Source organism: Nicotiana tabacum, chromosome 22 (genome assembly GCF_000715075.1).
Source record: "Nicotiana tabacum cultivar K326 chromosome 22, ASM71507v2, whole genome shotgun sequence".
Taxonomy (NCBI): Eukaryota; Viridiplantae; Streptophyta; class Magnoliopsida; order Solanales; family Solanaceae; genus Nicotiana; species Nicotiana tabacum.
In genome coordinates this window covers 232,254,858-232,281,717 of record NC_134101.1, presented here as the reverse complement: position 1 = coordinate 232,281,717, position 26,860 = coordinate 232,254,858, and the positions used below count along the sequence as shown (strand labels likewise).

The 26,860-nt window shown below is 34.3% G+C and overlaps 1 long non-coding RNA gene and 1 pseudogene across 1 annotated transcript; both read left to right on the top strand.

Annotated features, from left to right (window-relative positions):
- Nucleotides 1-10,292: 10,292 nt before the first annotated feature.
- Nucleotides 10,293-14,596, top strand: LOC107797574 (uncharacterized). The gene is made up of 2 exons (XR_001650722.2): nucleotides 10,293-10,427; nucleotides 14,291-14,596. It is a non-coding gene; the product is annotated as an uncharacterized LOC107797574 (long non-coding RNA).
- Nucleotides 14,597-17,536: 2,940 nt separating this feature from the next.
- On the top strand, nucleotides 17,537-26,860 carry LOC107764990 (putative disease resistance RPP13-like protein 1; annotated as a pseudogene).

Genomic DNA, 26,860 nt, shown 5'->3' with positions numbered 1-26,860 from the left:
TATGGTTTGGAGTTTATATCTCAATTTTGAGGGTATTTTGGTGAAGATTACACTTGATTTTGGCTGAATCGAAGAAGAAGAAGAAGAAGAAGAAGAAGAAGAAGAAGAAGAAGAAGAAGAAGAAGAAGAAGAAGAAGAAGAAGAAGAAGAAGAAGAAGAAGAAGAAGAAGACATGATATACATTATATTTACGAAATTGTAGTAAAATTGTAGAAAAGTTATAGAAAAATTGTATTCTGTTATTTTTGTATGAAAGTTGAATAATATTGTATAAAAATTAAATTTAAGTTGTATGATATTGTAGTTGTATATAATTGAGTAGAAATAATGTATGAAAATTGTAGATAAGTTGTATAATATATAATTAGTTGTATGAAATTTATTTTTACTATGTATAAATCAGATGCAAAATATACAAAAGACATATTATATATATTTTGTATAAAATTTGTATTTAAGGTGTATCTTATTGTAGTTGTATTTAACTAGGTAGAAATAATGTGTGAAAGTTGTAGATAAATTGTATAATATATAATTAGTTGTATGAAATTTATTTTTATTATGTATAAATCAGATACAAAATATACAAAAGACATATTGTATAAATTTTGTATAAAAATTGTATGATATTGTAGTTGTATTTAATTGTGTAAAATTAATATATAAAAATAAACACGTCGTAGAAGCTGTTGGAACTTTGAAAGTGAAGTTAGCTATTCTATTCGTATTTGCTAAGTAAATAGTAGTAGAAGATATGATACAATACGAACCAAGAGAGGGACCATTATTCATTAATGACAAACTCAAATCCACTCAATTTGTCCTCGGGAACTTATGGAGACGTATGCCTAACTCAAAACTACACTAACATTACACATAAGTAACCATAGTTTCTGTTAACAAAAACCAGTGTCAATAAAGAAGAGTTTTTTTTTTCATTTTTAGCAGCTTCAGAAATTATTTGTATTCGGTAGTCAAAAAAGTGTATGAAATTTGTGTAATATAACTAACAGAATGTATATATATACAAAAAGTATATATTTTTTCGGCTATTATTTTAAAAGTAGCTATAAAGAGTCATTCCCAATAAAGACGCCCAAAATTCCTGTGTGAAAAAGGAAAAGAATGTTCTCAAAATTCAGAACGAACAAAGCTGCGGTTGTTTCTAGGAGTTAGCTCCAGACAAAAAAGGAACAACCTCCGAGTAATTTTGTATAAAAAAGATAATGGAAGATCCGAAGAGAAAGGGAAGAGAGGAGAAAAAAAAAAAAGAGTGTAACTAAATCCCTTGATTGAAGGCAAAAATAATGGATTTGGCAGCCTTTAAGGTAGATAGTGTATATTTTGTAAATAAAACTTGTTTATGACGGATAATTAGCTAAATATGTACATTAAAGGTAATAAAGTTTCAAATAGTGTATAACAATGAAAAAATTCCTTTGGCAAATTACCCATAATATATTGAATCGCTCCTACGTTGCAACTTGGTTTTAGTTTGCATGTTTGTTTGGTATATTTGGAAATGAAGGTGAAATAGACTACATATAAAACTGAGAGAAATTCAAAAACAGCCAGATTTACAAGTGGTCGTTCAAAAATAGCTCAGTTTCAAAAGTAATCGAAATTTAGCCACTTTTCACGTAAATATAAATCTGAACAAAAACACTGTTCAAGATCCGGAAAAATACTCCAGCATAATATACTGGAGTTACTGGAGCCAACAAAGTATACCGGTCCAGTATAATATGCTGGAAGTTCATACACAGGTGCACCGAACTCCAGTATATTATGTTGGACCGGTCTCTGTTGCAGCAAAATAGTGGCTATTTTTCATTGACTTGATAAACGCTGACTATTTTTGAATGACCAGTCCGAAAACTGGCTATACCATATTATTTTACTATAAAACTCCACATCGAGCTTGGGCCTGTGCCATTGGCTACACCCATCTAGTCTTGGAATTAATGCTGTATTTTGTCCCGGTCCTGGGCTTCGTGGTCCCGGGCTCTGGCGGTCCCGGGCCTGGTGGTCCCGGTCTTCGTGGGCTCAATGGGTGGAACCGGCCCGTGACGGGCTTAAGCCCACATGGTCCTGTGCTTAACGTGCCGGGCTCGTGGGCTTCGCGGGCCTAGCGGGTTTTTTTTTTATTTTTAAGACAATTTCTTGTAGTATCATGGCTATATTAAAAATATATATGTAGTATATATGTATATCTAATTATTAAAGTGCTTGACGAAAAAGAAAATAACAAAACAATAGTAAAACACTAAATTGTCATGCATAATATATTTTCTTGTAGTATATTATATTGTATCTTATGTATATATATTCTCTTATATATTTTCTTTTAGTATATGTATTGTATCTTATGTATATATATTCGCATAATATATTTTCTTGTAGTATATATATTGTATCTTATGTATATATGTTCGCATAATATATTTTCTTGTAGTATATATATTGTATATTATGTATATATTGTAGCATAATATATTTTCTTGTAGTATATTATATTGTATCTTATGTATATATATTCTCTTATATATTTTCTTGTAGTATATATATTGTATCTTATGTATATATATTCGCATAATATATTTTCTTGTAGTATATATATTGTATATTATGTATATATATTCTCTTATATATTTTCTTGTAGTATATATATTGTATCTTATGTATATATATTCGCATAATATATTTTCTTGTAGTATATATATTGTATATTATGTATATATTTTCGCATAATATATTTTCTTGTAGTATATTATATTGTATCTTATGTATATATATTCTCTTATATATTTTCTTGTAGTATATATATTGTATATTATGTATATATATTCGCATAATATATTTTCTTGTAGTATATATATTGTATATTATGTATATATATTCGCATAATATATTGTCTTGTAGTATATATATTGTATATTATGTATATATTTTCGCATAATATATTTTCTTGTAGTATATTATATTGTATCTTATGTATATATATTCTCTTATATATTTTCTTGTAGTATATATATTGTATATTATGTATATATTGTAGCTTATTAATAATTCTAAGTATAGACAAAGAAATATTGCGAAAAGAAGCTCATGGGTAGAAGCAATAAATTTTATTACCAAAAAATGGCATATCTTTCTTAGTCATCCTTCCCCCAATGGAATGAGCACAACAAGGTACTAATACCACCATTAGAAGGAAAAAAACTAAGGAAGATGTGCCAAAATACAAGTTACATATTATTCTATGTATTATCTCTAACAAATCTCATAAATCCTTCAAGGTTCGGAGGAGGTTGCGTTGGTGGTGGTGGAAAAGAAGCTTGTTCATCACCACTTCCGGGCGAAGCCGAATCCTCCGCAAGTTCCGCTATCATTTCTTCATAAGCTTCATCTATCGCCGGTTGTGCTTCTGCAATTCCAAAGTTTCTTCTTTCCAAGCGGATCCAATCTCTAAACAATACTGATTTTTTCAAGCTATCCCTCATAGATGCTCTATGATCACCTATTTGCAGTCTTGCTTGACTGAAAGCGCTCTCTGATGCAACAGTTGAAGCTTGAATTGATAAAATATCCCGAGCCATCCTTGCAAGAACAGGAAAATGTTTTTCCCTTGCCTTCCACCATTCCAAAAGATCAAAAGAGCCGTCTGGATTCTCCTTTTCAAGTCTCTGAGACAAATAAACTTGAAGCTCATTTAGATGTGAAGTTTCATCATAATTTTCACCTTGAGACCCCCTGAACTCCGTCCAAGATTTAAGAGCTTTTAAGCCCGCAACTCTTTTAGAGGATTGTGAGCTAGACGAAGTAGGGGTTGGAATAGTTGGCCTAGCATGCTCTAAGGCAAGTTGATAAGCATTATAAACTGTTTGAGCGTTAATCTTAATTGAAGCTTTTGCATCTGCAAGTGTCGCAATTTCCTCATTTGAAAGATCTAAAGCCTTATAAATATTTGAATACCAAAAATGAGGACCTCCCAATTTCATTGTAGGATTTAGCATTGCAGCAAGACCATAAATAGAAGGGATAGGAAAAAAATATATTTTAAACTTTTGTTTCATTTCATTTATAGCAAGTTCATAAATATCCCCACCCTCACTAAATTCAACAAACAAATCAGATAGTGCTGCAATATAAACTAAACAGTTTGAAATAGTAGGATAATATTGCCCAGAAAATGCATTTGTTGCAATTTGAAAATGTTCTAAAAATCTAAAAGAATTTTAACATTAGTCCAATCTTGAGTGGTAAGCATTTCATCATCATCTTCACCACCTACCCGAGAATTAAACGTTGCATTAATTGGGTTTCTATATTCATATGCTACTACTAAACTTTCGTACATACAATTCCATCTAGTCGGGCAAGGTTTAGGAACCTTTCTTTCTCTAAGGCCATATTCATCACATTTTTTAAAATACTCTCTAAGTCTACTTCTACGGTTTGAATAAAAAAGCCAATTAAGAGCCATTCTAACCTTTTCAATTTCTATGTTTAATATTCGCATACCATCACCGACAATTAAATGATAAATATGACAAATACATCTAACATGGAAAATATTAGTAAATGCAGGATTTAGTGTTGTTGTAAGCATGCCTATAGCACTGGTGTTACTAGAAGCATTATCCATTGAAATTGCCATTATTTTATCGCTAAAGCAAAAATATCTACAAATATCTGCAACAGTGTTAGCTATAAACTTACCTGTGTGACGCGAATTAATTATTCTATATGCAATTATGCGTTTTTGCATTATCCATTCCTCATCTATCCAATGACTTGTAACAGTTAGGTAATCACAATCATTACCACTTCTACCAATATCAGTAGTAATAGAAATCCGATTAGGTATATGAGTAAATAAATACCGCAAATATTGTTCATATTCATGTTTGAATTTATAAATATCACTCTTAACTGTTGCGCGAGGCCAACCTTTATAAGTAGGATTAAACACTCTTCTAATATAATGAACCCAATTAGGATTAGAAGCAAAAGTATAAGGTAAGCACATAACAGTAATCATCTTTGCTAATTCTTCACGATCTCTATTTGGATCGTAATATAAAATACCTCCGGTGACAGTGTTAATTCCTGGTTGAACTAGATTTGAACCTGTACTAGGGTTAACCGCAGAATCTACACTTGTCCCCTCTAGCTGCGCTTTTATTTGAAAAAATCTAGCCTTATCTCTAGGGTGTGTTTTTATGTGCCTAGTCAAACTACCTGTGCCGCTACGGTCTCCTACATATTTATGCGACATTAATTTCCCACAAGTTTTACACTTAGCCTTATTTTTTTCTCTTACTTGAGTAAAACAATTCCAAACTAATGATGTTTCTAGGCGTTTAGCAGGTTCTCTATTAAAAGTAGGAGTTTCTACAGGTGGGTCGACCGGTGCATCACTTGGGTTATTAAGAGGACTAGTAGGTGTATCATCTAAATCCGGTGCTTGGGTTTCATCATCATCCTCATTTTCCTCATTATTTTCTAAGATGGTTTCTTTAGGATAAAGAGTATTCATAATTTCATCATTTAATCTATCACCTGGTGCAACATTATGATAAAATTCACTATCGGTAAATTGAAAACAAGGGTGATCACTATCAAGAATTACGGAAGGAGGAGGACGTCTAGGTTGGCGACTACTTTCAACTTGCTTATCTTTTCTAGGTCGGGGAGCCGGGGGAAGGGTAGTTGGTTGGCCACTACTTTCACCGGTTTTATATTTTCCTTTACCAAACATTTTTTCAAAGTAAATGCCATATTAATTATAATTATGCAAACTAAACCACACAAAAATATATTCTAAAAACGTAAGAGTTGAAACGAGTTTACCGGATTGCCGAACAACTTCTTGAAAATTGAAAATCGTTGAACACTTGAAAACTTCAATTCAACAACTTCACAATTTTTCACGAAATTTCAACAATAAATTAAGTAATTGTAGTAGAGAGATTGAGAGATATTGATGAATTGGTGAATAAAAATGAAAGAATGAGGGGGTATTTATAGTTGAGAAATGGGAAAAAGTGTAATTATATAAAGTTTGGGGTTAAAATAAAGTTTGGGGGCCAAATGACCATTTTTTTAACTTAAAAAACGGTCATATTTTCAGCCCAAACGGCTAGATTTTAAATTTTTTTTTTAAAAAAAATACCCGTTGGGCCCGCCAGGCCCGCATGCCGGTCCCGGGCTAAACGGTCCCGAGCTCGTGGGCTCAACCTTGAAGACCAGCCCGTGACGGGCTCAGGAGGCCCACCAAAACCGGCCCACCCAGGACCGGCCCACCAGGCCCACCAAGCCCGTTAGGATCGCGGGCCCGGTCCGGTCCGGTTCAGGCCCGGCCCACCGAGCAGCCCTACTTGGAATGAGGGAGATTATGAGTTTCGGTTGATCGAAACAAAAGTAAGAGGAAAATAGGAAATGAAACTATTACCGGATTCTTTGGCCAATTCTTTTGCTAGAATGTGGGGCCCAAAATCACTTGGCAAAAATGTGAGAGGAATCTCATACTATAACTTTAATATCACTTTTAAATATTAGAAAAATATTGGGCACAACTTATCATTTCTCACTTTATTCTCATAACTCGTATTATAACATTATTCGTAAATTTTTTTTCCTCTTAATTTTTTCACTATTCAATAATATGTTAAACCGTAAGAAAATGTATTTTTTTTAACCTTTTCAGTATGAAAACAGAGATGCTTAAAGAGAAAAGGAAAAAGATTGAAAATAGAAAAAATAAAAATATTATTCTTGTCCTTTTCTCTTTCTATGATAACCCAACTATGCAACGCAAAACAATATCATAATAGTAATGAATGATCAGATATAGTCTACAAAAGATAAAATATTTTACTACGTTGCTCGGACTCTTCGAAAATGTGGATGGGTGTGTATTAGATCCTCCAAAAGTAGTTGAGTAATATTTGGAAGATCTAATGTGGGTGAAATAATATTTTGGAGCGTCCACACAACGTAAATTCTACCTATAACGCATAATTAATATACCATATATACTTCTTTATATTATCTAAAAATTGGAAATGAAAGGGCTGGGCTCTTAGGCCAATTCTTTTGCTGAAAAGTGAGATCCAAAATTCACTAGGCAAAAATATGATAGGAATTTCATGCTAACTTTTGTCTCCTCAAATTGTAAGATAAGGGTTGATTCTCACGGTAAAGCACACAAATTCAATTGTTTAACGTCAATCAAAGTACTCTCACTTTTAAATATTCGAAAAATATTGGGCACAACCTATCATTTCCCACTTTATTATCCTAAATCTTACTATAACTTTATTTGTAATTTCTTTTTCCCTTATTGTTTTCACTATTCAAAAATATGTTAAATCGTAAGAAAATGTATTTTTTTAACCTTTTTAGTATGAAACAGAGATGCCTAAAGAGAAAAAGAAAAAGATTGAAAAGAGTAGAAAACAAAAATATTACTCTTGTCCTTTTCTCTTTCTAAGATAGCCAACTATACAAGGTAAAACAAACGCTGTAATAGTAATGAATGATCGGATATAGTACATAAGAGAAAATATTTTACTTTGTTACTCGGACACTTCGAAAATATCGTTTTCTGCATTTCCTCCAAAAGTTGTAGATTAATTTTTGGAAGATCTAATGGGGGTAAAATAATATTTTGGAGCGTCCACGCAACGTAAATTCTACCTTTAACACAGAGGCGGATCCAAAATTTTGAGACCATGGGTGCACTACCGGCTTTAACGTAAATTTGGTGTTTGTAAATAGTGTAAAAAGAAATTGGTCAATAATGTGAGAATATTTAGTATTTTGACTTATTATCAATTTTAAACAGTATTAATTAAAGATATAACTTGTACACTTCTTAAATAATTTAGTTCTTTATCTTCTACATTCAAAACAAAGAAGGAAAATAAAATGTTAATGATAATTTAATAACGTAAAGTTTGAAACATTTTAGTGCAAAATGAAGCACAAAAAATAAGGGAGTAATGAAAGAAAGGAAAAGACGGAAGGAAACAAATGAAAGAAAGAAAGAAAAATGTAGGACGAGTATGTCCAAGGGGATTCGATCCCTTGTTCTTGGGGAAATAAAACAACCATCCAGCCAGTGCACCACTTCGCTGCACAAAGCATGGGTTCCTCAAGTTAATATTAGATCATTTATGTAAATTATGTACATGAAAAAGACTAATTTGCTAGGAAGATCATTGGTTCACGTGAACCCTAATTTATAGGGCAGATTCGCCCCTGCTTTAACACACAATTAGTATACCTTCTTTATATTATCTAAAAATTGGAAACGAAATGGCTAAGCTCTTAGGCCAATTCTTTGGGAAAAATTCAAAAATAGCCAGATTTACAAGTGATCATTAAAAAATAGTCACGCTTTCAAAAGTAATCGAAATTTAGTCACTATTCAAGTAAAGATAAATCTGAGCGAAAACACTATTCAAAACCCGAAAAATACGCCAGTATATTATGCTGGAGTTCCAGCATAAGTATATTGGAACTCCAACATATTATACTGGAGTTCCACGATAAGTATACTGGAACTCCTGCATAATATAATGGAGTTCCAGCATAAGTACACTAGAACTCCAGCATAATATACTAGAGTTCCAGCAAAGTATACCGGTCCAGTATAATATGTTGTAAGTTCATACACAAGTGCTCGAATCTCCAGTATATTATGCTGGAACTTTCCGTGTGTTGGAGTTCCATCATAATATGCTGGAAGTTCATACACAGGTGCACCGAACTCCAGTATATTATGCTGGACCGATCTCTGTTGCAGTACAATAGTGACTATTTTTAATTGACTTGACAAACATTGGCTATTTTTGAGTGACCAGTCCGAAAACTGGCCAAGCCGTGCTATTTTTACAAATTCTTTTACTGAAAAGTGAGGCCCAAAATCCACTTGGCAAAAATATGGAAGGAATCTCATGCTAATTTTTGTCTCCTGGGTAGTTGTGTCTCACGCAGAATAAAACTTTCCAAATTGTAAGATGAGGATTGATTCTCACAGTGATCACGTCAATCAAAATACTATCACTTTTACAAGTGAGACTCTCTCAGTTGGTAAGCACCTCTATCCACGACCGTTAGGTCCTGGGTTCGAGTCACGCTGGAGGGGAAGTGTGAAAACACTAGATCCTCTTAAATTGGGAGGGATTTTTTGTAAAAAAAAAAAATACTCTAACTTTTAAATATTCGAAAAACATTGGGCGCATCTTGTCATTTCTCACTTTATTCTCCTAAATCTTACTATAACTTTATTTGTAATTTCTTCTTCCCTTATTGTTTTCACTATTCAAAAATATGTTAATTCTAAGAAGATGTTTATTTTTTTGAACCTTATCAGTATGAAACAGAGATGTTTAAAGAGAGAAAGAAAAAGATTGAAAAAGAGTAGAAAATAAAAATATTACTCTTGTCCTTTTCTCTTTCTAAGATAGCCAGTTATACAAGGCAAAACAAACATTGTAAGAGTAACAAATTATCAGACATGTCCACAGAAGAGAAAATGTCTTACAATGTTGCTCGGACTCTTTGAAAATGTCGTTGGGCGCATGTTGGATCCTCCAACAATAGTACTGGATTAATTTTTGTAGAATCCAATGTGGGTAAAATTATGTTTTGGAGCCCCCCCCCCCCCTCCCCCCAACCCAAACGTAAATTCTCCTTATTAACACACAATTAGTGTACTATACTTCTTTATATTACCTAAAAATTAATACGTAAAAATAATATGTTCTTTAAAGATTATTTCAAGATAAATTAATATTTGTTTAAGACCCCTAAGGTTATTTAATCCTTATCTGCAAAAAAGTTCATACTAGAACTGCTAATGTGCTCCTTCTGTTCTCAAGCTCTAATACTTTCTAAAACATGATATTAATGAATTCCAAGATTTAGCTGTCTCTTTCAATTAATTTTGTCATATTAATCTGAAATTCTGTCATTAATAATTATCACTTAGATACAACATGCAATGGATAATTTGTTTTAAAGATAGTGACTAAACGATTAGTATTTAAAGCCACCATTAATTATTTTCCTACCATTATTTACATCTTCAAAGGGAATATTGCATGAAAATCTTTTACCTCAATTATGAAGTCTTGTTTTTGGAAAAGGGATATTCACAAAATTTAGAGTTTGAGTTTCGGTTGAGAGGAATCTCATGCTAAGTTTAGTTGCGTCTCACGCGGAATAAAACTTTTCAAATTGTAAGATGAGGATTGATTCTCACAGTAATCACGTCAATCAAACTACTCTCACTTTTAAATATTCGAAAAATATTGGACTCAAATTTCACAGTTTTCTCAAATTTCTCTTCTCCTTGGTTCATCTTCTCTGCTGATCTCCTCTGGCACTATCAGGTTTTACTGCATTAATTCTTTGTGAGTTTTGTTTTGCGTTGCTCTTTCTCCTTTGTAATTTTAAGTTCCTTTTCGAGTCTTTAACTGTATTTTTCTAAGCAGATATATTTCAATTATTTCACGTCAATCAAAGTACTCTCACTTTTAAATATTCAAAAAATATTGGGCACAACCTATCATTTCTCACTTTATTCTCCTAACTCTTACCATAACTTTATTCGTAATTTCTTTTTCCTCTTAATGTTTTCACCATTCAAAAATATGTTACTAAGAAAATATTATTTTTTTAAACCTTTTTAGTATGACACGGAGATGCTTAAAATGAAAAGGTAAAAGATTGAAAAAGAGTAGAAAATAAAAAATATTACTGTAGTCCTTTTGTCTCTCTATGATAGCCAACTATACAAGGCAAAATAAACTTCGTAATAGTAATGAATGATCAGGTATAGTCTACATAAGAGAAATTTTTTTACTATGTTGCTCAGACTCTTCGAAAATATCGTTAAGTGCATGTCGGATCCTCCAAAAATAGTGGATTAATTTTTGGAGGATCCAATATAGGTAAAATAATATTTTGGAATATCCCCGCAACGTAAATTCTCCCAATAACACACAATTAGTATATCTACTTCTTTATATTATATAAAAACTGGAAAGGAAATGGCTAGGCTCGTAGACCAATTCCTTTGCTGAAAAGTGAGACTCAAAATCCACTTGGCAAAAATACGAGAGGAATCTCATGCTAAGTTTAGTTGCGTCTCACGCGGAATAGATCTTTTCAAATTGTAAGATGAGGATTGATTATCATAGTAATCACGTCAATCAAAATACTCTCACTCAGTTGGTAAAGCACCTTTATCTACGACCATTAGGTCCTGGGTTAAGGTCACGCTGGAGGAGAAGTGTGGAAAAATATAGATCCTCCTAACTTGGGAGAGATTTTTTGTAAAAAAAAAAAAAAAGTACTCTCACTTTTCATTCGGAAAACATTGGGCGCATCCTGTCATTCACTTTATTCTTCTAACTCTTACTATAACTTTATTTGTAATTTCTTTTTCCCTTAATGTATTCACTATTCAAAAATATGTTAAATCTTAAGAAAATGTATTTTTTTAACCTTTTCAGTATTAAACGGAGATGCTTAAAGAGAAAAAGAAAAGATTGAAAAAGAGTAGAAAACAAAATATTACACTCGTCCTTTTCTCTTTCTAAGATAGCCAACTATACAAGGCAAAACAAACGACGTAATAGTAATGAATAATTGGATATAGTCTACATAAGACAAAATGTTTTACTTTGTTACTTGAACTCTTTGAAAATATCGTTGTGTGCATTTCGGATACTCCAAAAGTAGTGGATTAATTTTTGGAGGATCCAATGTGGGTAAAATAATATTTTGGAGCGTCCACGCAACGTAAATTCTACCTATGACACACAATTAGTATACCTTACTTCATTATATCATCTAAAAATTGGAAACGAAAGGGCTAAGCTCTTTGGCCAATTCTTTTGCGGAAAAGTGAGACCCAAAATCCACTTGGAAAAAATATGGAAGGAATCTCATGCTAACTTTTTTTTGTTGGGTAGTTGTGTCTCACGCAGAATAAAACTTTCCAAATTGTAAGATGAGGATTAATTCTCCCAGTAATCACGTCAATCAAAATACTCTCACTTTGACAAGTGAGGTTTCTCAGTTGGTAAGCACCTCTACCCATGACCGTTAAGTCCTTGGTTCGAGTCACGCTAGAGGGAAGTGTGGAAATACTATAGATCCTCCAAACTTGGGAGAGAATTTTTGTAAAAAAAATACTCTCTCTTTTCATTCGAAAAACATTGGGCGCATCCTGTCATTTCTCACTTTATTCTTCTAACTCTTACTATAACTTTATTCATAATTTCTTTTTCCGTTAATATTTTCACTATTCAAAAATATGTTAAATCGTAAGAAAATATATTTTTTAACCTTTTCAATATGAAACGGAGATTCTTAAAGAGAAAAAGAAAAAGATTGAAAAAGAGTAGAAAACAAAAATATTACACTCGTCCTTTTCTCTTTCTAAGATAACCAACTATACAAGGCAAAACAAACGTCGTAATAGTAATGAAAGATGGGATATAGTCTATAGAAGAGATAATGTCTTATTATGTTGATCGGACTCTTCGAAAATGTCGCTAGGTGCATGTCGGATCCTCCAAAAGTAGTACTTGATTAATTTTTGGAGGATCTAATGTGGGTAAAATTATGTTTTGGAGCGCCCCGCAATGTAATTCTGCCTATAACACACAATTAGTATACCATACTTCTTTATATTATCTAAAAATTAATACGTAAAATAATATTTTGTGCAAAGATTATTTCAAGATAAAGTAATATATGTTTAAGACACCTAAGGTTATTTAATCCTTATCTGCAAAAAGCTCATACTAGAACTGCTAATATGCTTCTTCTATTCTCAAGCTCTAATACTTTCTAAAACATGATATTAAGGAATTCCAAGATTTAGCTGTCTCTTTCAATTGATTTTGTGAAATTAATCTGTAAATTCTGTCAGTAATAACACTTAGCTACAACATACAATGGATAAAATGTTTTAAAGATAGTGTCTAAACGATTAGATCGCACCTGCGGTTGCACATGCGGTTATGACAGCAGCTGGAGCTTCAGCTCTTGCTCCAAACTTTCAACTTGGTCTAGGCCTCGTCCGATTGACGCTCGGGGGCTCGCCTGAATGTATCAACAAGTTCGGAATCATAAAACGGACTTGCTTAAACTCTTGGAATGCCTGAAACAACATAAAAACTAAGAATCATACCATAAAATCAATTGAATCAAACTTAAGAACTTCAAATCTTCAATGTACTTCCAATGTGACGAAGCATATTTATACTACTCGGAATGACACCAAATTTTGCGTGCAGGTCTTAAATGACATTATGGAACTATTTCCGGTCTTAGAATTCTGTTTAGACCTCGATATCACTAAAATCCGGTTTAAACCAAATTTAAAAAACTTCAAAGTTCTTCAAGAACCAACTTCTATTATTAGGCGCCAAAACACTCCCGGGTCATCCAAAACCCAATCCGAACATACGCCCAAGTCCGAAATCATTATACGAACCTATTGGAACCGTCAAATCCTGATTCCTTTGGAGCATTGACTCAAGTGGTAAAGTGAATTGTGAAGTAAAATTGAAAAAAGAGAAAGAGTTATTAAATTGTTCCCTTGCCGGGATATTGTTGCTTATTTGGTTATCTCCCTCGCCAGGATGTTGATATTATTGATATTGTTCCCTTGTCGGGATTTAATTGTTGTTCCCTTGCTGGGATTTCTATTATAATCTTGTTTATCCCCTCTCCCCATTGTTTGTGATTGTTGTTTGGGTGAGGAAGAGTGTTAAAGCACGAAGAGTGATGTCGTGTATGATTGTGAGGAAAGAGTATAAAGCACGGAGGGTGATGCCATGCTGCACGATGTACCATTCCGTTCCGATTCTATTGATTGTATGGTGAGGAAAGAGAGTAAAAGCACTAAGGGTGATACCGTGCACATTTTATTATGTAATTGCTTTAGTGAGGACGAGAGTAAAAGCACGAAGGGTGATGTCGTGCACTTATTGATTTATGGTTTTTTATTGATATCCAAGTTATGTTGTTTCCTTCGTTACTTGATTTTTTTACTTGGAATTGTTATCTTCCCGCAGCATGCTCCCCCCATATTGATTGGTTATCTCTGTATTTCTTTTCCGCTGTATATATATTTGAACTGCACAAGTTTATTTGATAGTTTGGTCCTAACTTCGTCACTACTTCGCCGAGGTTAAGCTAGACACTTACCAGCACATGAGGTCGGTTGTGCTGATACTACACTCTACACTATGTGCAGATCCCAGAGCAACTTTTGGGCAGCAGTTGGAGTGTTTCTTTCAGTCCACCCGGAGACCCAAGGTAAACCTGCAGGCGTCCACAGGCCCTGGCGTCTCCATCTATCTCTATTTCCTGTTTTATTTTTCTTTTATTCAGAAACAATGTACTATTATTCTTCAGACCTAGTATGTAGTAATCTTAGATAGTCTGTGACACCGTGACACTAGGTTTTGGGTGTTTGAGGTTTTAAAAGCTGTAATAGATGCAGATTTTAGATATTTAATTGTCATCGTTCGCTTAATTATCTAAAGATCTGATGTTATCATGTTATAGCCTTATGTTTGTTAAAAAGAAGTAATATGAAAAATGAAGTAAGTAGTTAAGGTTTGGCTTGCCTAGCTCTCATTAGTAGGCGCCATCACGACTCGCGATGGTGGGAAATCTGGGTCGTGACATATGACTTGTACCACCGATTTTGGTAATTGTAATTTGTTCAGAGTAATTTAATTTAAAGTTAGTAAATATCAATATTATTTCAATTAATGTTAGACTTACCTAATTTAGAGACTAGGTGTCATCACGACTCATTCGGAGGGATTTTTGGGTCGTGACAGTAGCAAACATAGTTGTAAGAATTACAAGCTTGAAATTAGTTGTTGTTTGATAAGGTGTATAAGAATAGTACCGAATATGGTGTATTAGTAATAATGAGATTAATTATGTTGGAACTAGTTATACTGAAATTATTCCTTGTCCGTTATTTGGTTTGGTGTATTAAAATTTTTGTAAGGACAATAATGTCTTTATACATACTTATATATGTACAAAAAATTATGATATTGTTTATGTCATGATTGTTATATATAAGAGTAGCACCGTTCAATACATATTGGTTTTAGCATTGAACTGGTAAAATTAAGACTATTTTAAGATAAAAGCATTAATCTCCAAACTAAACGGGCCTGATTAGTCTGGATTTATGCCGTGTTTTAAATTCACATGCTCGACTAGTTTGTATTCACGCTATGAAAAGCCCCGTATAAAAGTTTTAGCACTTTCTAGTAAAGAGGATTTCATTCTAAAACTTGTACCTAAAACATTTAATTTAGTAAAGACCGAAGGAACTTTGCTACCCCTCATACCTTTGGATGATTTTTGTGCAATCCGTCTCTTCTTTTGTAGGATTCTTTTAAATTACTTTTTAATCCTTTATACTCCACTGCTCAAGAATTTATGGTGGTTCTCCATCTAGAAAATTAATATGTTTGATATAGCTTTTCACCTATTCTCACGAGTGGGGCTCAGATTTCGATTCATTATCTTAAACTGAAAGTATTATACGATTAAATCGATCTATTTCAACCCAATAGTTGAAATTGGAAGTAATGTATGGCTAATTTAAAATGTATCTCGTCCTTCTTATGCGGAAGAATGATAGTACGATATGATGACAATGTTATAGTTATTATTGATAAAGAAGAAAATTCAAAAGGAACTCAAATTTTTGGTGCAATCGCTCGAGAATTGCTTATTCTATTCTCAAGCTCTAATAATTTCTAAAACATGATATTAAGGAACTCCAAGATTTACTTGTCTTTTTCAATTGATTTTGCCAAGTTATGCTGAAACTCTATCACTAATAACACTTAGTTACCACATATAAAAGAACAATAAATTTTTTAGAGACAGAGACTATATTATTAAAATTTAAAGCCACCCTTAATTATTTTCCTACTATTGTTGTTTACAACTTCAAAGAGGATATTGCAAGAAAATCATTAACAACCTCATAGAAGCTTGAACTTGGAAATTTCCACAATTTCTAAAATATTTTCGTGATATGAGCAATTAAGTAATTTCTACTTGGAAATTATGTAATTTCTACAACTCAATTATTTGATTAATATTAAGTCAATTCATCTGTCTTTATCACCCAATTTCTTTTTTGTTTTGGTTTTTATTTATACACCACATTTTGGTGTTGATAGACCCCACCCTTTCGTTTTCGTTCCACACTTGCGGACCTATTGTCATTTGGCAGTTTCTTAATCCTGAGTACACATGCTCTGACTCTATATATAATAATAATAATAATGCTATCAATTAAAATAATAACCATGTCATTATCTGCTTTATATTTGTAATCAATAACGCAATTAGTATTTTACGCGTTCTTTCAATAAATAAATCAAGTTAGAACTATAATACCTCGAGTCAACTTGCAATGTTGTGATCCCTAAGTATTACGTATGTTATTAGGACAGACAAACATCTGCACACTTTCCTAATCTCCTCTATAGGTAGGGATGCTCATAAAAATCCAAAAAACCGAATCAAACAGACAAAAAAAATTGATACTTTTTAGGTTTGGTTTGATTTTGGTTTTGAATTTTAAAAATCAATCAAATTTGGTTTGATTTTGGTGTTAATTAAAAACTAACCCAGAAAAATCGAACCAAACCAACTATTAAAGTAGTTATTTAAATTTATTATATATATATATATAAAGTTTCTAAAATTTTATGGTACATATTAGTCATTTGTATTTTTAGACTAGTGTTTTGCTATTATAATAATCTAATTCTTTGCCTTTACATTCTAGTTTGATTGGTACTTTTCTTTTGCTAAGTAAAAGAATTTATTTCAGGTTAAAAATAATCGATTTTTAATTGAGTACTTAAATTTTCCATCACTATTTGATTCAATTATCATCAATGTATCTTGGTAAATGATATCTCAAAGAGCAATTGGTTTGATAGTATTATGTTGAAAATGTAGTCGCCGGAATATGCGTTTGATAGTGTGTGTCTCATATTTAAGAAAAAAACCAATAAATTAACCGAAAAAATCGAAAAACCGATAAAAATCAAATCGATAAAAAATCGACTTAATCGATTTGATTTGGTTCCAATATTTAAAAAATCAACTTATTTGGGTTGGTTTCTTTTTAGAGAAAAACCTATCCAAATTGATCTATGAAGACCGATATCCAACTTATTTCATGCTATGATCACACCTCACACATACCCCAAAGCAATTTATATCATGTCCCCTCATGCCTCATTGATTCAATGAATAGTTAATTCCATTATAAAGTCTTTGTCTTTTTTTTTTAAAGTCTTCTTTTTGAAAATAAAGAAAGAGAGATATAAGGTCTTCTAAGAAGCATACGTTATTACTTTTGCTAAAGAACGGACACAACTAGCATATACTTTGAGCATTCTTTTTCATATTACTCTTAGCATTGAACAGGTAAAACTAAGACTATTTTTAAGATTTAAGTATTAAACCTCTTCAAGTTCTTAATCATTTTATGATATTCTTGTTTTGGTTTGCAGCTTTCAGCAATGGAGATTGGCTTAGCAGTTGGAGGTGCATTTCTATCTTCAGCTTTGAATGTTCTCTTTGAAAGGCTTGCTCCTCAGGGTGAGTTGCTGAAGATATTTCAAAGGGGCAAGCATGATGTTGGACTGTTAAAGAAGCTGAGGCTGACTTTGCTTGGTCTTCAAGCTGTGCTAAGTGATGCAGAGAATAAGCAGACATCAAATCGATACGTCAACCAGTGGCTTAATGAACTTCGGGATGCTGTGGACAGTGCTGAAAACTTAATGGAAGAAATCAATTATGAAGTTCTGAGAGTTAAGGTGGAAGGTCAGCATCAAAATCATGCAGAAGTAAGCAACCAACAGGTAAGTGGCCTCAACTTGTGCTTGAGTGATGGATTTTTTGTTAACATAAAGGAGAAGTTGGAAGGCACCACTAAAACGTTGGAGGAGTTGGAAAAGCAAATTGGTAGGCTTGGCCTAAAGGAATATCTTGCTTCTGGTAAACAAGAAACTAGAGTGCCTTCAACATCTTTGGTTAATGATTCTGATATCTTTGGTAGGCAGAATGAAATAGAGTTTTTGGTTGACAGTTTATTGTCTGTTGATGCCGATGGAAAAACATATAGTGTAATTCCTATTGTTGGAATGGCAGGGGTTGGCAAGACAACACTTGCTAAAGCTGTGTACAATAATGAGAAGGTGAAAGACCATTTCAATTTGACAGCTTGGTTCTGTGTGTCTGAACCATATGATGCTTCTAGGATAACAAAAGGATTACTTGAAGAAATTGGTTCATCCAACTTGATGCTTGATAACAATTTTAATCAACTTCAAATCAAATTGAAGGAAAGCTTAAAAGGGAAAAAGTTTCTTATTGTTTTAGATGATGTTTGGAATGACAACTACCTCGAGTGGGTTGAGTTGATAAATCCTTTTGCACAAGGAGAAATTGGAAGTAAGATCATTGTGACGACACGTAAGAAAAGTGTTGCCATGACAATGGGTAATGAGCAAATTAGCATGGATACTTTGTCTAGTGATGTCTCTTGGTCTTTATTCGAAAGACATGCATTTGACAACATGGATCCTAAGGAACATCTAGGACATGTAGAAGTCGGGAAACAAATCGCAGCTAAGTGCAAAGGTTTGCCCTTAGCACTAAAGACAATTGCTGGTTTGTTACGGTCCAAATCAGAGATTGAAGAGTGGAGACGAATTTTGACAAGTGAAATATGGGAGCTGCCAGACAATGGAATATTACCCACGTTGATGTTGAGCTACAATGATCTTCCCGTTCATTTGAAGCAATGCTTTTCCTATTGTGCAATATTTCCCAAAGATTATCCATTCAACAAAGAACAAGTTATTCAACTCTGGATTGCTAATGGTCTCGTGCAACGGTTGCAAAAAGATAAAATAATTGAAGATTCGGGCAACCAATACTTTCTCGAGTTGCGATCAAGATCATTGTTTGAAAGGGTCCCAAGTTCTTTTCAAGGGGGCACTGAGAAATTCTTAATGCATGACCTTGTCAATGATTTGGCCCAAGTTACATCTTCAAGACTTTGCATCAATTTGGAAGATAACAAAGGATCTGATATGGTGGGAAGATGTCGACACCTATCATATTCAGGGGGATATAATGGTGACTTTGAAAAGTTGAAACCTCTCTACAAATTGGAGCAGCTGAGGACATTGCTTCCAATCAACGACAACTATCATCTGTTGGGAATAAACCCCTTACCAAAATAATATTCACGGTAATAAAGCGGAATAATAATGTAGCACCGAGATACGGTAATTAACAAGAATAAAAGAGTAACAATGACACCAAGATTTTTACGTGAAAAACCCTTCTGAATAAGGGAAAAAAACCACGACCCCGAGAGGAGCAACTGATATCACTATAGTAAGGAATTTTACACTTTGTAGGTCGGAGGTAAATACTCCAAAGACCACTACAACACTCAAAAGAAATAACCCTCTTTTGATATTCCCACCTCACTACAATATCGCTCACTCTCTATTTTCCTCACAGACTATTTTCTTATACCTTGTCTGTGAAACCTCACTCTTTCTTTCTCTCTTTGTTGGTGTGAAGAAATGAGAGTTGAAGCTCTCCTTTTATAGCCAAAGCTTCACCCTCTAAAGCCTACAATATTTGACAATTTACACACATTTTTCACAATTCAACAAAGTTGGCTACCAAACCAAAGAAATTCAACAAGGTTGGCTACCAACCAAACCAAGTCAACAAGGTTGGCTACCAAACCAAAGAAAACTCTTATTAGGCACATGCCTAATACTTCTTCAATGAGATGGACATCATCAATTTGGAAGATAACAAATGATCTGATATGGTGGGAAGATGTCGACACCTATCATATTCAGGGGGATATAATGGTGACTTTGAAAAGTTGAAACCTCTCTACAAATTGGAGCAGCTGAGGACATTGCTTCCAATCAACGACAACTATCATCAATCTCTAAGCAAGAGGGTGTTGCATAATATATTGCCAACACTAACATCCTTAAGGGCACTCTCATTGTCTGGTTATAATATCAAAGAGTTACCGTATGATTTGTTCATCAAGTTAAAACTCCTAAGATTTTTGGACCTTTCTGAGGCAAAGATAAAAAAATTACCAGATTCCATTTGTGTACTCTATAACTTAGAGACACTTCTCTTATCATCTTGTGAATTCCTTGAGGAGTTACCACAGCAGATGGAAAAGTTGATAAACTTGCGTCACCTTGATGTTAGCGGTACTTCTCGCTTGAAGATGCCGCTACATTTGAGCAAGTTGAAAAGCCTCCCTGTGTTGTTGGGAGCTAAATTTCTTCTAGGTGATCGCAGTGGTTCAACAATGGAAGATTTGGGTGAACTACATAACTTGTATGGATCTCTATCTATTCTAGAGTTGCAAAATGTGGCCGACAGAAGGGAAGCTTTGAAGGCAAACATGAGAGGAAAGGAACATATTGAAAAGTTATCATTGAAGTGGAGTGAAAGTATTGCGGATAGTTCACAAATTGAAAGAGACATACTTGGTGAGCTACATCCAAATCCAAACATAAAAGAACTTGAGATCAACGGTTATAGAGGGACAAACTTTCCAAATTGGCTAGCTGATCATTCATTTTCTGAGCTGGTGGAATTGTCTCTAAGCAACTGCAAGGACTGTTATTGCTTGCCAGCATTAGGCCAACTTCCTTCTCTGAAATTCCTTACCATTATAGGGATGCATCGAATAACAGAGGTGACTGAAGAATTCTATGGTAGTTCGTCCTCCAAAAAGCCTTTCAATTCTCTTGAGCGACTTGAGTTTGACGAGATGCTGGAGTGGAAGCAGTGGCACGTACTAGGGAATGGAGAAGAGTTTCCTATACTTCAGAATCTTTCAAATTAAAAAGTGTCCCAAGTTGATTGGAAAGTTGCCTAAAAATCTTTGTTCTCTGACAAGTTTGATAATTTCAAATTGTCCGGAACTCAATCTGGAGACACCTATCCAACTTTCAAGTTTAAAAAAGTTTGAAATTGATGGTTCTCCTAAGGTTGAAGTTCTTTTTGATGATGCTGAACTGTTTTTGTCTCAACTTCAGGGAATGAAACAGATAGTTGAATTATGCATCAGTGATTGTCAGTCTCTTACCTCCTTGCCTTTTAGCAGTCTGCCAAACACGTTGAAGAAAATAAGGATAAAATATTCTGCGAAATTGAAATTAGAGTCATCCGTTGGTGATGTGATTTTTGGAGGAAGTAACATGTTTCTGGAGAATTTGCAACTTGGAGAATGTGATTCTATAACTGAGATATCAGAAGAGTTGGTCCCACAAGCACGCTATTTGAATGTAAACAGTTGCAACAACCTTACAGGGCTTTTGATTCCCAACGGGACTGAAGGTCTCCAAATTATTGAATGTGAGAATCTTGAAATACTTTCGGTGGCTCAAACAACGTCGTTGCGTACTTTGTATATTTGGAAATGCAAGAAGCTGAAGTCGCTGCCAGAACATATGAAGGAACTCCTTCCATCTCTTAAGAAACTGGAACTGCATAATTGTCCAGAAATAGAGTCCTTTCCTGAAGGAGGATTGCCCTTCAGTTTAGAAGTCCTTAAGATCGAGCATTGCAAGAAACTGGTGAATGGGCGAATGGAGTGGGGTTTACAGAGACTCTCCTGTCTCACAGAGTTATGGATCTACCATGATGGTAGTGACGAAGAGATTCCTGCTGCTGAAAATTGGGAGTTGCCTTCCTCTATTCGAACTCTTTGGATAATTAATCTGAAAACATTAAGCAGCCAAGTTCTCAAAAGCCTCACCTCTCTTGAAAATCTATATACTTATAATTTACCTCAAATTCAGTCACTGTTGGAAGAAGGGCTTCCCTCGTCTCTTTCTGAGCTTAGCTTAAATAACCATGATGAGCTCCATTCACTACCGACCAAAGGTCTTCTACGCGTCACCTCGCTTCAACGTCTAGAGATCATCTCCTGCAATCAACTCAAATCTATTCCAGAATCAGCGCTGCCCTCCTCCCTCTCTAAGCTGGAAATCTTGGATTGCTCTAAACTCAAATCTCTTCCAGTAAAAGGGATGCCCTCTTCCATCTCTGAACTATCTATTTCTCGCTGCCCACTGCTCAAACCACTCCTAGAATTTGAGAAGGGGGATTACTGGCCAAATATTGCTCATATTCCCACCATAATGATCGGTTCTAACAGATGTAAGTTATTTTTTTTTTTTTTCCTTTTCAAGTAGCTTTTTATTTTTTGTTACTTCTCTTTGCTTTTCTGTTAATTATTTTCCTTTGTTAAAAATCTTGTTGAGCAGTGTGAAGAGGTTATGAAACAGAGGAAGCATCTTCAATTTGGGATGAATTGAATGTTAGATGACAAAAAAGAAAGGTGATAAAATCCTTATATTTGCACCGGAACATTGTAAAAATGATTTAGTAGGAATTCACATATTTGTACGTTGATAGCTTAATGTAATATTAATGAACTAGTAATTTGTTACCACACACATGTATGTCAGCCATCTATTTATTGTCTTTGGAAATTCATCTCATCAATAGCAATCCATGTATTGTTTTCATATATCTCGCTCTTTATCTTGTAGATTTTTAGTTCATTTATTGCTTGAACTTTCATCTCAATAGAAATTCATGTATTCTTGTTCTTTCCCCTTTTCAGTGAGTTGAGAGAGGAGGAGGTGGTTTAGAGTAATGCACATGTCCACTATTGAATGCGAAGCTCTAACAGAAATCAAAGGTATACACGACACAAAGTTTGCCTCCTATCTCTAAAAAAAAATAGAAAAGTTTTGTTCCCAATATGATTATCGGATATCAGCTTAGCAATTATTTTTATCAGGATTTGGGTAACAATATGCAAGCTATTACCGCTCTTAGCTCCATTGGTGAATGGAAATTTGCGCTGACATTCTCTATCGAATGGACAATTATCTTGAATGTGGTATGTCAGCAAAGTGTAAGTGAAGAAACGTACTACTTCTCTTTGATCACTCTTAGAAAATATTGTGCAACATTTTGTACAACAGTTTCTTCCAATACATCAGTTAAAAGAACTAGTCATTTTCTGTTGTCGATTTAATCATCCAGTGCTATCAACTGTCAAATTAAAACTGATATTTTCCCAAATTAAAATAGGTTATTTTGTTATAGCTGAGGAGACACTAGCTCTGTGTATTATACAGTTCAGCCTTGATTTGCTCTGAGTAAAGTTTTGCTGCATTCAGGGAATGAAGTTTTATCGCTGCTGGAAGAAAGGCTTCCCTCGTCTCTTTCTGAGCTAAGAATCGGTCTTTGGTGCCTCACTTCGCTTTAACATCTAGAAATAGCCTCCTGCTATTGATTCCATTACCAATTTTTGAGGTAATATCGCTTTTTCTTCAAAATTTATTTCCCATTCTATGCTTTTGTGTACAGTCATCAAATCTCCATGCTGATACAAAGGCATACGAGACAGAAAGTTTGTATTCCATAATTTAACATCTAAACACAATGTTAGTGCTATGTTATATGATTATCTGATCTCAGCTTAACGATCATTTTTCTTTCTTTGTCAGGATTGTGGTGATCAGATGTTGTTGCTTAACATGGGAAGGAAAATCTGGGCAGAGAGTTGTCAAGGTTCAGTCTTAATTATGTGAAATGCCCGTCTCAACGTCATGGACACATGGTGAATGCGCGTTTGTGTACTTCAGTAATTACATTGAAAATTTTTAAACATCTAACTTTTATTTCCTTGAGTATAGCTCATCCAATAGAAAAGTGTTCATACTGTGTTTCTTTATGCCAACCTATAATTTGTTTGTAATTGTTGTAGTCAATGCACACTTGGTGAATTGGCGGAATCTGGTGCATATCCTCGCCCACCCTCAGATCGTGTCGGATCGCTGTAAAGTGGTGGCCATCTCTGTACTATCATCTGCCATGGGATACAAGGAGAGTTGCCCTTCTCCATCACTTCAATATGCATCTATATGTTTGCGCAAAGGCGAGACTGCCTCAGCATTTGGATTGATGGTCATCTCATCTAGTATGCCATCTAAAGTTCTATCCTCTTATTAACATAAGCTATTTTGTCAGTAAACTCGCCTGTAATATCCTTTCTATATACTTCTCCTTGTTTGTTTATTAGTTGCTTTTTCCTGTCACATAATGTTTATTTGTTTCTATGATGAGGGTTGTTAATTCCTATACTCCTGTTCTTCGATTTCAGTCCTTTGAAGAAGCAAAAGTTCGAGTACAGTTGGTTAGATATATGCAATCTCAACTTTACAATCAGGTACAATTTTGCATGATCCCTGTAAGAAAGTCACATGAAGTTTGCTCGAGTCCTCACCTTAAGGATGTGAAGATCATTGAATTCAGCGTTCCTCGTAAGCTGGATTCAGATACACTTTGCCTGTTCCCTGTAAGAAATTCACATGAAGTTTGCAAAAGCAAATAATTTTAAAGATTGATGTGGAAATCGAGAAAGGGAAAGGAGTGGCCAATAGATTGCTCGATCGAGTCCTCACCTTAAGGATTGATGTGGAGTGCGTGTGCTGAGCAAGGGATGAACCTTCCTCTGATTTACAAGTGCGTGTCCTCACCTATTTTTTTCTCAGCTTTGCTCCCTATTCTTCGTCTGTTGCACAAAGATAAAGGGTCCAAAGAAATAAGCATTAAGCTTATGTTGGAGATCATGAAGTTCCATTCAAATTCTTTCCATTTCTCATTTTCCGAACTTCTAGAGCATAGTTGAATGGATATTAAATTACCACCCTCCAACTTCATTTATCTGATTGTATTTTTTTGAGTCAGCCTCAGGTGGCAGCTTCGAACTTGAAAATCAGCATTGATTTGCATCAGAGATTAATTTAAGGCTAGTATGATAATAGGTGTATCATGATGTCATTAAAACTATGCTACATCGTGAGTATTGAGAAAACTTCAGTTGTTGATTAATCGTAAAACCAGTAATATCACAGATGAAATGGCAGCTTGGCTCCCTTTGACATATTGAAACTTCTTCACTTTGCAGTAAATTTAGGAATCATTTTCGTAGTCAGATAAAACCATGATTGTCGATTACTTGTCTAGAGGAATCATTCATGTATCGCTAATCAATCATGTTCAGTACCAATCTAACATATCCTTTCCTTTTGTTTTCAGTTTGGTTTTTCTGAGTTGTTGAGAAGGGAAAGCTGTTGAGATATTTAAGTTACTCTGACAAGGGACTTTCAATTAGGCCTTTCTGCTCTGGTTACATTTGGCCAATGGAAAGCAAAAGACGACATAATTATTGGACTTTCTATATTGAGTAATCTGAACTTCTGGACATGAACGGTTAGAGCAAACTGTAAATGCACTGTAAAATGTACAAGAAACAGAGGAGATTCTGCGGAGAACATTGAATGTCAATGAAATTGTGCATGCATTCTTTGGAAGTTGGACCTATACTCTGTTTATGCTGGCTTCTCCAATGCCTCCAATGGTGAAGCTTAACCAAGGTATGGTTTGACATCTGTACTTATCGATTTGACGAGTTAGGCCCAAGGTTCATTTCTTCGAGCAAATAAATGTAATAGTGTTACTGGTGGATTGTTAAGGTAATTATTCAAAATAGAACCAACCCTTTAGTTGAAATGAAGTTGAACTAGATAATGCATCTCATTCCTTTTCTAGTTTTGGGACATTTGGCTTTTGAGTTTTGACTCGGAAGAGAAACTGGATTCACCCTTTAGTTGTAGATGGGAAACTGATAAAACTTTTACTGACTGACTGCTTCAGCAAGTTAACTCATGTTAAACTTTATTTTAGTTTCTGCCATATGTAGCAAAGAGAATAAATAAGGATCAAGCTTTGGCCGATCAGTTGAGAATAATTATAACCGCTGGCCAAATATGAAAAAAAATATACACTAATTCTGTATAAAATATGTATATGAAATATTAATATACAAAACAATATACATTTTCTGGCAGCTATACAGTGTAGATTTCCCAAAACGTTTCCAAGTCCAAATGGCTTCATCTCATACCCTCCTCACAAGAGCGAAAATGGCCTCGTGCCTCACAAAAACTGTTGTCGTCTTTGTTGTTGCTATTCTTACTAGTTCCTGGATGGCTCAAGCAGGCGATCCATATATCTTGACCGACTTCATTGTTCCTAAAGATCAGACTGGAGAGACAATGGAGGGGAATTTCTTCACCTTCAGTGGACTTGCTGTCCTTCAGTTCCCTGGCACGGGTGTCAACCCGCCCCCACACGCCCACACCCACCCTTGTGCATGCATCTGAGCTCTTATTCATGGTGCAAGGAAATCTCCAGGTTGGTTTGAGGGACAGTACTAACAAGCTCTACACTCGGACTATACAATTCGGGGACTTGTTTCTGTTTCCAAAAGGACTAGTACAGTATCAATGCAACTATGATTGGAATAAATCAGCTATATCTGTTTCTGCAATTGCTGAACTGTTTCACTTCCTCTACAACATTCAAGACTGGTGTTGCTACTATTCACAAGATCAAGGCTGGTCTGTCATCCTAGGATCTCATTTTACTCGTCGAATTTCTAAATAAAACTTTACCTAGGAATTCAGTACTCATGTGCAAAAAAGATTCATATGTTATGTTTTCATTCTTTATTTGTTTGTTGGTGGTAATCTTATCATTATGAAATTGGCTGTGCAAAAAAGTATGTAACTTTTAGTCTGCTGTCTAAATCCAAAGAGGTTATAACAATTGA